We start from the raw sequence: 15272 nt of genomic DNA, 5'->3' as shown, positions 1-15272 counted from the left end.
TTTGTAACGTTGAGGTATGGACAGCTACAGACTGAGGCTTTGAGCCTCAGTCCTGCCTGTTCACATTTTATTCTGTAAAAACTAAATTTTCACTGCTTTTATGGCCTTTTTAGTGGGGAGAACATAGCTAGGATTTAATGATTTAACAAATCTTTTAAATCCTTTGTCCTCCACAATGCTAAATGGCTGGGAGTCCTCAATCACCATGCTAACCAGGTCTTCATCTATTTGAGATTGTTCTCCTGAGGAAAGACAATAAAGACAAAGCAAAAATATAAATATCACACACATAACTTATAACAGCTGTATAATATTGTTATATCATTTAGTAACATTACAGCATGCTATATTATCATGGCATTTGATGGCTCACCTGGTCTTGCTCCACAATCGGTGTTCCCCTTATTCTCATGCAAAGCTCTGTAGTGCCTAAGCATGGATGAGGTGTTGTTGTTATATCCCAGCTCCCTGGCACATAGCAAACACTTCACCTTGTACAAAAGTAAAGCCGCGTAACATAAATTGTATTGCACCATCAGTATTATGAAAATACATCTTCTGTAGAAATTTACATACCTTGTTGGGAGGAATAAGATCAAAATGTTCCCACACAGGGGAGGACATCCTCCTCTTCTTAGCTGCCTCCATTCTCTCCTGACTTTCTCTCCTCACTCTCATAAACCTCCAAACGGTCTCCAAACTCTCACTAACCGCAACTCTCCATCAAACACCCACATTTTTGATTGAAGTCTGAGGGGTTTATATCGCTGTCATATCTCGCGGCAAAGTTCGAACCACTTCATGAACCAGTGACGTGGTACAGCCGGGCAGCGAGGCTTCGGACGTCATCATTTTCAGCTCCTCCCGTAAATGAAGCAAGCCTCGATACGCGCATCGCGATTTTTAATCAATTTAAAGGTTTTTAAGCATACCTGAGACCAGAAGTTTTGGTCTAAGCTGACTGATAAATCTGCTTCCCACTTTGCAATAGGAAGGGATATTGATTCATCTAATTTAGAAAGTGTTCTGTATATTTTAGATAATAATTTGGGGGATTTAAGAGTAAGGAAATGTGCCGCACTTGGTGGTGTTTGTAATTCAACTTGACTGAGGTTAAATTTCTTTTTTACTATGGATTTAATTTGTTGATATTCTAAAAATCTTTTCTTGTTGATCCCATATTGTGCAACTAGTCTGTCAAATGGAATAAATTCTGTTCCCTCTAATATATGTACTAAGTATTTAATTCCTTTACAACTCCATTCTGGGAAATTAATCATATTATTGTTTTGTAATATGTCAGGGTTATTCCAGATAGGTGTACGTTTGCATGGGATTAATGAAGACTCCGTTATTTTTAGAAACTCCCACCATGCTGTCAGAGAGAAGCTGATGTTGATACTTTTAAAGTATTCATGTCTCTTGATGTTTGAGCTGATAAATGGTAGGTCTGAAATCTCTAGATCCTTACATAGTGCCTGTTCAACATCTAGCCAGGGCTCATCTAAGAAGGTATGTTTTAACCATTCTGAGATGAACTGAAGCCTGTTGGCTAAGAAGTATTGGTGAAAATTAGGCAGATCTAATCCTCCTCTATCCTTGGTTCTTTGTAGCGTTTTTAAGCTGATACGCGGGGGTTTATCTTTCCAAAGGAATTTGGAAATATATGAATCCAGAGATCTGAACCAATCTTGTGATGGTTTGTTAGGGATCATCAAAAATAAGTAATTTATTTTTGGCAAGATCATCATTTTTATAGTGGTGACCCTTCCCATGAGTGATATGGGTAAAGATTTCCATCTAGTCAGATCGCCTTCTACTTTCTTTAGAAGTGGGATGTGGTTTAATTTAGTTAAGTCTGAAAGCTTAGGAGAGACATTAATACCTAAATATTTAATATTTCCGGATTGCAGTGGGGCAGAGGAAGAATTATGGAAGGAGCAGTTAATGGGGAGAACTGTAGATTTTGGCCAGTTAATTGAATAATCTGAAACTCTTGAAAACCAGTTTATTAGAGTAATTACCTCAGAGAGGTTGGTTTGTGTGTTTTGCAGAAAAAGCAACACATCATCCGCATAGAGACTGATTTTATGTTCTATGTTCTTACATTTTATGCCCTTAATTGTTGTAGCCTGTCTAATTGCTGCTGCTAGAGGTTCGATAAAAATTGCAAAAAGTGAAGGGGAGAGTGGGCATCCCTGTCTGGTGCCCCTCAGGAGACAGAAGCTGGAGGATGTCTGGTCATTTGTTCTGATACGAGCTGTTGGGGAGTTGTATAATATTCTTATCCAGTTTATGAAAGAGTTTCCAAAACCAAATTTTTGTAAAGTTGCGAATAAAAATTTCCAGTTAACTCTGTCAAATGCTTTTTCTGCATCTAGAGATAATATTATGGTTTCGATGTTTTTATCGTATGAGTAGTCTATCAAATTAAGTAATCTACGTGTATTTGTTGATGAGTGCCGACCTTTTATGAAACCAGTTTGGTCAGGATGAATTAAGAGGGGGGTTATTTTCTCTAATCTCTTTGAGAGAGCTTTGCAGATTATTTTAAGGTCTACATTTAAAAGAGAAATTGGACGATAGCTTGAGGGAAATAAAGGGTCTTTGCCTGGTTTTAGTAGGAGACTAATGTTGGCAGAATTCATATTTGGTGGTAGTCTGCCATTTTCCTCGATTTCCTGCAACATTCCATGGAATACTGGTGCCAAAATTATCCAGAATTCTTTGTAGAATTCTGCAGGGAAGCCGTCTGGACCTGGAGCCTTATTATTGGGCATACTTATCAGGGCTTCCTGGAGTTCACTTGGCGTCAGTGGCGAATCCAGTTCCATTGCTTGACTGTCTAGTAATTTTGGAAGAGTTACGTTGTCAAGAAACAGATCAATTTCATTTTTAGATGGGTTTATTTGTGGTGAATATAAAGTTTCATAGAAATCCCTAAAAATGTTGTTTATTCTTCCAGGGTCATATATTGTGTTCCCCGATAAATCTTTAGCAGCACATATAGTTGCTTTTTCTTTATTTATTTTTAACTGGTTAGCTAGAAATCGACCTGATTTGTTACTGTGTTCAAAATTCTGCAAGCGAAGTCTTTGTATAAGGAATTGTGTTTTTTTTATTAATAGTTTCATTTAATTCTAGTTTTGTCTTGCGTATTTTGTTCAATGTTTCCTGATCTTGGTCGCACGCGTAGGCTTCTTCTAGTGAATATTTTTGTTTTCTTTTTGTTTTCTTCTTTCTTTTTGTGTGATGAGAAAGAAATTATTTTACCTCAAATACACAGTGGGCCAAAATTCAAAACTGGAACAAGGTCGCGGGCTAGCATTAATATTTATGGAGAAAAAAATTCTTCCTCCAGATTTAAGAATGAATCTTTTCTTGTGGACTCAAACAAGTTTTGCTGAAAAACTGATTATGGAACAAGCAAAGCTTAATACTAAACAATATATATATTAGCTGTATAATACCAGTAGGCCAGCTCTAATAATAATTTGGTATGGCTTCGCGGGCCAAATGTAATTAGGCTGCGGGTCAAATCTGGCCCGCGGGCCAGAGTTTGACACCTATGTTGTAGGGTCTTCACCTTACAAAATCAAGCACCTTGAGGCAACTGATATTGTGATTTTGGGCTATATAAAAAATGTGGAGGAGTAGCAGCTCTAGTCTAAGTCCCTCCCAGATGGGTGAGCTCCTCACCCCATCTCTATGGGAGACGTCAGCCACCCTTAAGAGGAAGCTCATTTCCACTTCTTATATCCGTGATCTCATTCTTCAAATCTTGTTTGAGTTTGAGAGATCGACCAAAGAAGAATGAGCTGAGATTGTCAGGACATATGTGTGAGATTTGTTGAAAATAACAAACAACAACAGGCTGATATCCAGCAAAGGGATACACAATTGACTTTTAGCATAAAGGTGTCATGATCCTGGGTCCTTTTGACCCAGCGTTTTGTGTTTTCTCTTCGTGATTTTGGTTCTGTTCTTCCTCTGGTTAGTGTTTACTCTGTTCTGCCCGTGTGTTCCTGTATCTAGTCCGCGTTTCTTAGTTTGTGTCCTTTCATGTGTAAGTTCCTGTTTTATTGTGAAGGTCTGTGTCTTATGTGAGTGTTTTCAGTTTGCCTCCCTAGTCTCGTCATGTTAATTACTCCCAGCTGTGTTCCCACCTGTATGTAATCCCCCTGTGTTCTCTGAGTGTATTTAAGTTGTGTCTTCTGTCATAGTAGTTGCTGGTTCGTCTGTGTTGTTTCCTCTCGGTCTCCCTGCGTCTCTTCATGTGTATTTCCCCGGATCTCCCTGCACCGTCATTCCTGGGGCCCGTTCTTCGTACGTCGCTTACTACATCCAAGATCAAATGACACATCCAAGATCAAATCATCGCGCTAACTCTGAGCTCGCTATTCCGGTTCCCCGAACACACCTGTTGTTGACGATTAGTATAGCTGGATGAAGTAATGTGAGATCACTGGGTGGCCCAACAGGGGCTACGCATCGATAGTAGAAACATTGATTGGCAACCCTTTGATTGGTCGGCGAAAATGTCGAAGGAGCAAGAACTCTTGAGTGAGGGATTTTAGGAGTTTCAGAGTCTAATTAAAACGCAAGGGAACACTGCAAAGGCTGCAAAAGCAAGGAGAGAGGGCTGGCAGAAAGTTGCTGACAAATTAAACTCGTAAGTAATTCAATAATAACAATAATAATGGAGTGGATTTATATAGCGCTTTTCAAGGCACCCAAAGCGCTTTACAATGCCACTATTCAGTCACTCTCACATTCACACACTGGTAGCTGTCACAGCTGCCCTGGGACAGACTGACAGAAGCCAGGCTGCCATATCGCGCCATTGGCCCCTCTGGCCAACACCAGTAGGTGGTAGGGTAGATTTATCATATCACACTATATTATCCAATATTATATTACATTATATTATATTACATTATGTTATATTATATCCCCTTTCACATTAGAGCCACAACAGGACCCACTAGAACATGGGAACAAGTAAAAGTGAAATATAAGAATATTCTACAGAATGGTAATATTTATCACTTATATTGCTTTTCGTCTCTTGGACAGAGACCCTGAAATAATCTGTTTGTTTGTTTATAACAGCAACCAAGAAAAGAGGCAGCGCAAAAAAAGACAGGTGGTGGTCCTGCACCCCCTCGTCAACAAGTTGGTTAAGTGAATAATACCCTCACGGGAAAATCGATATCTCTCTATGAGCACACTGTCGCGCTGAGCTAAAGGATCCTGTCTGTCCCGCAATATACGCTGGATTCTGAGGACTCTCCTTATCAATCTTGCACCTTCCGCAATGGGTTGGTCGCGTATACGGACAGGACATGGCTGCAACAGGCTTCCCAAATCCACCTTCGCTTTTATAGCCGTGGTCTCTCATCTTGATTACACGAAGTAAATTGCAATTACTACTCTGAAATATGAATTACATCTGTAATAATCACATACATGTAATAGAATGTTAATAGTACATTTCCCTTTTTTAGGGAATGACCTGTATGTATCTGTGTGACATCAATAAAAGGATCAAGTGCTGCATTATCTTCAGTTACATTGATGTTATTTATTTATCGCTGTTGCTTTCGTATAAATGAAGCGGACATACCTGCGTGGCCGCGATCTAATCCTGTTTACATAAAGTAAACCTGCTCCCGAGCAGGTTTACGCTTACGGCTCTGTTGCTATGACAGCAAGTCCCGGATGAGCTTCGGGGAACCGAACGATCCAAGATCACGCGAAATCGTCAACAATCTAATCCGGCTAACTTACTTAGCGAGGTACGAAGAACGGGCCCCTGCTCCCGAGCAGGTTTACGCTTACGGCTCTGTTGCTATGACAGCAAGTCCCGGATGGGCTTCGAAGAACCGAACGATCCAGGATCACGCGAAATCGTCAACAGTCAAATCCGGCTAACTTACTTAGCGAGGTACGAAGAACGGGCCCCTGGTTTGCGTTGTTAGTTTACCCAGTTTAGGTTTTCGGTTTCATGTTCACACCCCGTTGCTGTTTGTACCCACTGCTGTAAATAAACACTCACCTGCACCAGAGCTGCCGCCTTTTGGGTCCTTTCTCCACCTCCACACGGCTTGCCCCGGCAAACCGTGACAAAAGGGATCATAATTTTGAACCTTGTAGTTTTTGTTTTTTCTGAAAAAATTTTGTTTCTGTGTGCAAATTAAAATATGTACTTTAAAAATTTCAGTTGTCATAGGTGGCTGATATTTCTGTTCATTGTAAATGAGCAGGTCAAAAAGGAGCAGGCATGATGTGGGTGTGTTTTGGGACACTGGAAACATCTTTCCTTTCACCTCCTAGGACCTGGCATCCACATATTTGGACATCACATTTTGGGCTATTTAGACCAAAACACTCAATTTTGCTCTACAAGGGCCTGATATACAAGACATTATACTGCTACTGTTCTATCGAATTTTTTGACGAATATGTGGCTCTCTTTTTTCTTAGAAACAAAAATTAGGTGGAAAAAAAAATCTGGTAATTCTTTGTTTTTACATTCATCAGGTCCCAAACAGCCCAAATATCAAAGAGAAATTAAAAATGCATGCCCTGGAAGAGTTCAGGTCTTTAGAGGTTAAAGACACTTTCAGAAAAGTTATAATATTGAATTAGATGGGTGTCAGTATTAGATATTGTACTATTCAGATTCAGATCAATGTAACATAGATCAGATGATCTGAGTTTTATTCATAGCTGTATTTTGAACAACATTTGAATCTTGATGTGCCTGACCCAAAAGCTTTTTGCACCATGCTTACCTGCACCAGTCCCTCTCTCATTCATAATCAGTGATCACTCCTAGTGGCAGTTATAGCAACTACACTGGATAAAATCAAAAATTACCTTCACAGAATTACATTCAGAACAGTATCAGTAAGCATGTTTGCCTTCTCATTTGCCCTAATGTGCTCAAATATTTACAAGTGCTAACCGGGTTGTTGTGACAGATATCACATATTGCTTTGACAACTGCCATTCAAGAACTGTGCCTAACAATATAGAAAAAGTGTAGCAATTATTTTAAAATTGAGATGAAATGCATAATGGTGCGCTGCTTGAACCATGTTCAAGGAGAAACACAAACTATTGTCTAATTATAGTAACAGGACTGTATAGCCTACATATAGCCATTTCTTCATGTTCAAGATTAAAATACTGCAAGATTTTTAGTTTCACAAGATGTAGCCTTTCCCATTATATTATAATCTATTAGCATTTAATTCTATCTATATTATTATCCATTATAATATTTTGTAATAATTAACTAAATGTAGTATTTCTTGGGCAAACTAATTGTTAGTCAATTAATTGTGGATGTCAATTGCTATAGTGACTTATACCACCAGATAACAACAAACTGATATTCTTTAGTATATGTACGACAAGTCTAGGTAATGATATTTGTCAGAACTAAAGGTATTAAGCCAATCAAAGGCTTCTGTTGTCATCTATTATTTCCTGTTATTCATGGTGTGCTATTTCTCTCCTGTGCCTTTTGTTTTGTGGCGAATCAACATTCGAATCTGTCCATGAACATGAACAGGCCTTCATGGTCATGTACAGTTAACTGTTGGGCTTAAAAACTACTCAGACTGTTATTGCTTAGGTTACATTATCCTATTCCGTATTCATAAGATTCATGTTGGTGCATCTTTAAGCATTCACATTTGGTCATTTAATAGACAAAGAATTAATAAGCAATGTTTAATGATTAAGCTCTGCAGTGCACTTAATGGTGTATAGATGGATAGAAGGACAGATATTCCTTGCCATAAATCCTTTCACTTCACTTTGTTATATGTATAAATAAATGATTTTATAGAAATTTATGACAGTTTCAAAGAGGAACTGGAGCACTGTTTAAAGCTCTTAACAATTCCTCTGAAGATTTGCCAATGGACTTCAGGCGTGTTTGAAAATGGCAGCACACCACATTGAATCATTAAACAGAGCTTAATGATAGTGGAGAGAAAATTGTGTCTTCGTTTATTTTAACAAAATCCTATTCTCTGATAATTGGATTGTATAAGCAGTGATTACTCTTTACTCGTAATAAATTATACCATTTTTGTTGTTGTCTGGGAACAACTATGTATAATTTCTGCAAGCAATCATAGCTACAGCTGCCAAGTTAGAAGCTACTATTCCTCCACTGGCCTGGAGATGCTGACCATGAAGCCAAATAAAATACACCTGGTACTTATATAAATTACTTATGGAAAGGTTAAACATAAATAATTTGAATAAGGGTACAAAGATCAAAGATCATCACTGGCTTTAATTAGGCGTTTCCTGTCACGGCTGTACACAGGCCAAGCTGCATCCTCCTTAGGTTCAATTAGCTCCACATGGGATACCAGTTTATGTTTATCTACCACCTGCAAAGTATCAACCCGTCACGTTATAACTGTAGAGCCTTTTTGTGTGAGGACTAATATGACAGTGTGTGTGTGCCTGTAAATGCAGAATAAAACCACTAAGTGGAGTCAAAGAGCATTTGAATGAGGTGGATGACAACGAACACACAACTGTATTTTTGCATCCAGGTATGAGCCATTTACCCAAATGTAGCTCAGCCATTAATCATCTAAATATGGACACTTTTTCATGGCTGAGATCACAGTTTTCTTTCACTATTGTTTATCTCTCAGTTTCCATTGCTACTTATCAACTAGGCTGGTAAAGCTTTGTATAAAATATAGAGCTTTGGGGCATAATTACCTTTTTATAGCTACAAGGTTTGTGATGGATTTCTTGAAATGAAATAAGAAAAAACAATCAGCTTTCCTGGTACAATGCTAACGCTACTTCTTTACTTCCTGACTTAATACTTCTTTGTAATCGTCACATTTTATGTTTCCTTCATTGTTAAATGAAAGAACTGTGGACAAAGAAAACATTTTAATGTATTTTTCATGCATTTATCCTAGATAAGTGTTATAGCTCCATGACATGTTGACACTGCGTCTTTACTTCAAGAAACCGAGTTTGTCTCTGAATGCTGTGTTTTTATCATGGCTACATCTCCTCTTAATCCCTCATGCCCAGCGCTATCATGGTTGCCTTGACAGTGGAGACAGTTCACTCACGTTCTCTGCAGCTACTTTGTCTCAGCTCTACTATCGTCTATTCCCACAGCACAAAGAAACAGCAACGTGTCCATGAAAAAGTGTTTCAGAAGTGTTAATAACTGCTGCTACCAGCAGTAACATACAATATCCCTCCTGTTTGTGTTCCTCACAAACTCATGTAGTACAAAAATGATTTGTTAGTATCGATGATGTCATTATTATTATTTTTTTCTTCCTGAAATCAACTCTGTAATTTTTTTCTCTTGCTGGAATATCATCTGTAAGCTTGGCTATGACACCTGCTGTTTACTATAGTTCAATAAAATAAATAGAGTGCCGTCACATATTGCATCAGTAACACCTGCCTGCATATTGTGAATATACTTTTAATGCCGCAAACAACACATCCCATATGTCAGTAGTTTTCTATGGAGTATGCAAGAGTACAAAGCATACACATTTCCAGGACTTTCTGATTGCGTGACCTTCAGCATATATGCTCTTTAACTTTCTATTTACGATGTGATAATATCTGATATTTAGTGCAGGAACAGTGTTATGTATCCTTCAGATCCCACTCCAGCTAAAATTACTCCATCCATGAAATAGAGGTATCCATGGTTACTTCAGGAGCCATGTTATAGGGTGCTGAGTGTATCTCTGCACAAATTCCACCTTTTTCTCTCATTCATCATTTGAAAGAAATCATTGTGCCACCTCAAGGTTTCTGACAGTTACAATTTGGTTTTGCAAATGGGATTTGCAGTGACTAATCTCAATAATATTGATGAAGATAAACTGACTATTAAATGTCTCTGAATTATGAATGCGAGGCATATTACATCTGCAGTTAACCTGCTTGACTCTGAGGGAGGGAAACGCATAGCTTGTGTAGTTCAGTGCTACACAGGCTGCAGGATGAAATATTGTATGGGAGCATCCCCAGTACGACATATTTGCAGTCTTCAGAACAACCTGTTACCTTGACAACGCAATTTTATCATTCAAGCCCATTGCTACCTTCTCTTACAGCAGGAATCAAATGTGCCTTAAACGTATAGTGCTGCAGGGTTTTACACCTCAATTCAAGGTAGAAATGAAATATTAAATGGGTTAAGATGTGCAGAATTATGATTTCACTCCATCACTGCACCATGTGCAATATCAGATTTGCCATTTCTTAAATTTACAGGATTTGAAAGATGGTTTATTCTATAGGGCTTAACAGAAAGCAGGTAAGGCAGACAGCAGAAGGTAAGGTTATAAGGACTTGAAATGATTTTGTTCTCCAAGAAATACCACATGAAATATTTTAAGCTTTTGGGGTACGTGCTATACGTGGCACTATGATAACTACAGGGGGATTGGACAGATGAGTTCATCAGTTCAAAGTGGCAACATGTAATTTCCCAAAATACAAGTGACCTCATGATGTTTAGCATTTCACTTGACTTATTCATGCGTAACTGTCAGGCCATATTCACAAGTCAGTAATTCTGATATTTCTTATGTAAGCTCCACGAGAGCTTTTCACAAGGAGAGCCCATCTGCTGTTGTTTCTTTTTCACAGAATTCCACAAGCATTCAGGAAGATTTCCCAAAGGCATCTAAATCAAATTAGCAATAAACATTTATCATTTTTATCACATGAGAAAAGAGATAAAATGCACATTTTTAGCAGGACTGGATTTATATGACTATTGGTTGATATGACAGATATACAATATCTTACCACAGAATCCCTTTCCAGTTTTAGAAAAAAATGAATTACTTACAAGTGTATTTTTTAACCTATCGCTGCACAAACTGATGTGAGGTGAATGACTTTCAAGAGCTGATGAAAAGGCATGCTTGAAGATTGCTTATTATTTATTTATGGCGTTTGAAATTCCTGAAAATAACTGAAGAACATATAATGCAAGTAGCTGCAGTGCTGTGCAAAAGTATGGAGCCATCCCTTGTTTCTTTATATTTTGCTTCCAGACTTAAAATAGTTCTCTGGGCTTTTTAAAGGTCTTTCAAACTTTCAAAGTTTCCTTTGGACACTGGCTGCTCTTTCACTCATTTTGAGTTGAGTTTTTATACCAGACCATTTTCAGAGGAATGTTTTTTGGTTGTTTGTTTGTTAAAAAAGAAAAGAAAAAAAACTTAACACTGGCCTATGAATTATTCAAGCATGAAGCTAACTCACATAACTGAGATAACTAGCTGAAAAATGAGTCTAATGTGTTTTTAAATAACTTAAGGAAACTGGGAGGGTAGAGGGAAAAAGAAGAAGTGGCAAGCCTAAAAAAAACTCTATAGCAGATGGACAGTATCTGACAGTCATGTCCTTTAGCTGGTCTTTCAGTTTACTGAAGCCTCACCACTAGAGTGGAAGGGTGGCTACCAAGAAGGCATTTTTAATAAAGACGATAGAACTAGACAGTAAATTAGTGGCAACAGTTAAAATGGAGTGATGAGTCAAAATCTTAACCCTCTGGTTCAAATTCTCAATATGTATGGAGGAGTTCAGGAGGAGAGAGGCGCAACAGTGAGTGGCTATCTGTAAAACACAGTGGAGCTTATCGTGGTTTGGGGCTGCATTTAAACCAGTGCTGTTGGGAAGCTTGTCAAAGTTGGTGTGATTATGATGCAAAATCATCTAGAAAGCACTTGATTGGCAACAGTTTAAGTTTTCAGTGTGACAATTCCAAACACACCAATATAGTAAAAGTATACGTAGACAGGTGAACACAGAATGGAACACAAACATGGCCTCCACAGAGCCTGGACCGCCACGCTTTTAAAGCACTTGTAATTGTATAAACTCTGTTAGCACCTTATATACTGTATTTCCATGTACAGTATTGTTGCACCTATTTTCCATTTTCCTAATAATATATAAAGAAGCAAGGGCTAGATCAGGACTTTTGCACAGTACCCTACATGATTGTTTGACTAATAATAGATTACTTTAGTTAAAAATAGTAAGGCGTAAACATAAACATTATACAGTGCTCAAAAAATAAATAAAAGGAACACTTGTTAATCAGAGTATAGCATCAAATCAATTTAACTTCTGAGATTATGATCCGGCTAGCTAAGTAGCAGAGTTAATCAGTTTCAGCTGCTTTGGTGTTAATTAAATAAGCAACAGGTGCACAAGAGGGAAACAATGAGACAACCCTTAAATAATCATGGTTTTACAAGTGGAGGCCACTGACAATGTTTTCCTTCCTCATCTTTTTTGACTGCTTTGTCACTAGTTTGATAAGGCCAGTCCACTATTGAGCCAGTCTTGGTATAACTTTGTGCTTTTACTAGCATGAGGCAATACCTGGATTCTACAGAGGTTGCACAGGTTGTCCAACTCCTCCATGATGGCATATCATTGCCCCTTGCATGGAAGAGATTCCAGGAAACAGCCAGTTACTGTCGGAGAGCTGGACAAGGCCGTAGAAGGTCCTTAACCTTTAGCAGGAATGGTATTTGCTCCTTTGTGCAATGAGGACCTGACTTCCTCTTCCTAGAGGATGAAGTAATTGATAACAAATCACACAAATCAAGTGTGTGATCATGTATAAGTTGTATAGTTTTAATGTTTTATTTGGGAACAGAATGGTGTGTATGTGTAAGTTTGGTGATGGAGTTTTTATTATGAATGATCGATGAATTTTTATAAATTATTTTGTCTATTTTTTTTATGTTTAAGGACAACAGATGGAAATTAGCCCTTGGCTATAATCTGGTATGTTTACATTCATGTAATTTTTTTACATTTATGTTCATTAACATGTACTGTCCTAAATAAATTAAATTAAATTAAACACTGGCCCCCAAAATCACCTGACCCAAATCCAATAGAACACCTCTGGGACATTATGTTTTTGTCCATCCAACACCACCAGGCTGCACCTTAGAATGTCCATGAGCTCAGTGATGCCTTTTCTCTAGGTCTAGGATGAGATCCCCCAGGAAATGATGTCGTCTCATTATGAGCATGCCCGGACGTTGTCAGGCATGCCTGAAAGCACTTGGGGGCCATACAAACTACTGATACCATTTTGAGTTACTACAATAACATTTCAGTAAAATAGTCTGCCACATCATTTTTTGTTCACTTTGATTTTCTGAGTATTTTGGAATTCAGTGCTCTGTAGGTTGATCATTTTCTTTTTTTTTGTCTTTTCTTTCCTAACAGATTACCCGGTCCTTGTCAGTATATAGATACCCCACATGATTTTCTTTCCCATTGAGATCTGATATGTTTTTAAAGTGTTCATTTAATTTTGTTGAGCAGTGTAGCAGTGACAATGATGTCATTTATTAGTTTAAGACTGCATTTTTAAGATTTAGCATTTTATTTTGGCATTCATGCCAGTTCATCAAGCCAAAGTCGTTAAATTTTAATAAGAGGTTGACATGCTGAGTAATCAGCCAACAGTAGCAAACATTTTTAGAAAGCTGTACATGTTCATCAGATAAACAAACATACTAAACAGTCCTAGGTTACATGCTAATAAAATACTAGCATTGTACTCACCAAAACAGAATCACACCTTCTTGGAAAGGCTGCATCAACAGCAAGCTAGCGTTTGCCACATGGTACCTCTAAAAAAGGGAGCAACACCATAAACAAGGTGGAGAAGGTGAGACCAAGCCTGTTGTTGTTTAATTTGTTAATGTCCAATAAGAAATTATAAAGTGTAGAAGCTAAACTTTTTCCAGCTATAGCATGACGTGAACAAGCTAAATAAAATATCTGAGAACCATTGTTAGCCCAGGTACTCTGTTCCAAACACCATTAACTATCTAGCCAGACAGTTAGTAGCTGCTAATGATTTTTTATTTGGCAAATGATAATATAAAAACCACAGACATTATAAAACACTGGTGTAAATTCTGATTCTGAGAAATGAATCCATCGTTTTATCTGAAGGCCACCAGATGGCAAAAACTGTGATTACAAAAAGATTTCTGGTCCTAAAGAAGTCTATGGGAAAATGACTTTCTGACCTGATCTTAATAAACATGTTCCTGATGGGTTTATTGCCCCAGGGTGCATTTTGTGTCACGCTAAATAAAAGCTTAAGTCTGTTGTGTAAATATTGGTCATGCTGCATTTTAAAAAGTGGGGTTATGTGTGGCATGTTCACTGTCTAACGGTTTGTGATCGACAAATCATTTGCCAAGTCAGAGTCACTTACATTCATGGATAGAGCCTGGTGAGAGCGTAATTACTGACTCACAAATACACAAAACAGTGGCAGTAGATTAAAATGCTTACAGTTTTACTACAGTTTATGTTTAGTGCCACTATCTTGGATTGTTAGCTTGCGGTTGCAGGAGCTGCTCCAATTTTCCAAGTGAAAAATCCAAGTTGAGGGGACATTCCATATTCAAATTACACCTTATTCAGGAAAGCACCATCAGGATCGAGGACTTTCACAGTGCACCCGCCCTCCCTCACCAGTGATTACTGAGCACATTTTGATTAAAATTAGTAAAACTAGCGCAGGATGTCTATCTTCACACTGTGTCACGCTTACATTCACTTACCAAAGTGTTTTCACTGCAGTTATTTTTTGTATAGTGTGTCATCCTGACAGGTCAGTGAGTATAGTTATTGATCAGGTCATCGTAGCATAAATTCACCCATTTTAATCAACCCAGTAGGGTAAAAGAAAAATACCAGGGTAAAAACTGTGGACTGGCCTCCACCTATAAAATCCCCCGTTTTGACTGTGATCACAGAAAAGTCAAACATTTCAATGTTTCCCTTGAATGCTTAACTAAATGAAATAAAATGTTTATATTTGTATGTGAGGTCTGATCAAAGTCACTCAATGCAAGGCAACACAACACGCCGAGCAACATAATGATGTAAATATAGTATCGACTGTCTAAAACTCTGTCTTCAGTAAATAAACCCAGCTATTAGATAAATCCATGGTGTGAAATTGATGCCGCTTTCCCTCATGTAACCAGTCCGATTCCTCGTGTGAGCACTGCGTCTATGTAAACATACTCGCTGTTCACGTTTAGTGCGTGCTCAGATTCGGCTCTTCAGAAATCGATCTATTCATAGAACGTGTTGGTTGCAATTATGTAAACACTCAACCTTTCACTCAAGTGAGACAGAGCAGAGGGACGGGGTGGAGAATAAAAGCAACGGAAGAC

The sequence above is a fragment of the Astatotilapia calliptera genome, chromosome 10, assembly GCF_900246225.1.
Source record: "Astatotilapia calliptera chromosome 10, fAstCal1.2, whole genome shotgun sequence".
NCBI classification, from domain to species: domain Eukaryota; kingdom Metazoa; phylum Chordata; class Actinopteri; order Cichliformes; family Cichlidae; genus Astatotilapia; species Astatotilapia calliptera.
The sequence above is the reverse complement of the archived record's forward strand: the minus strand, read 5'-3'. Positions refer to the sequence as shown.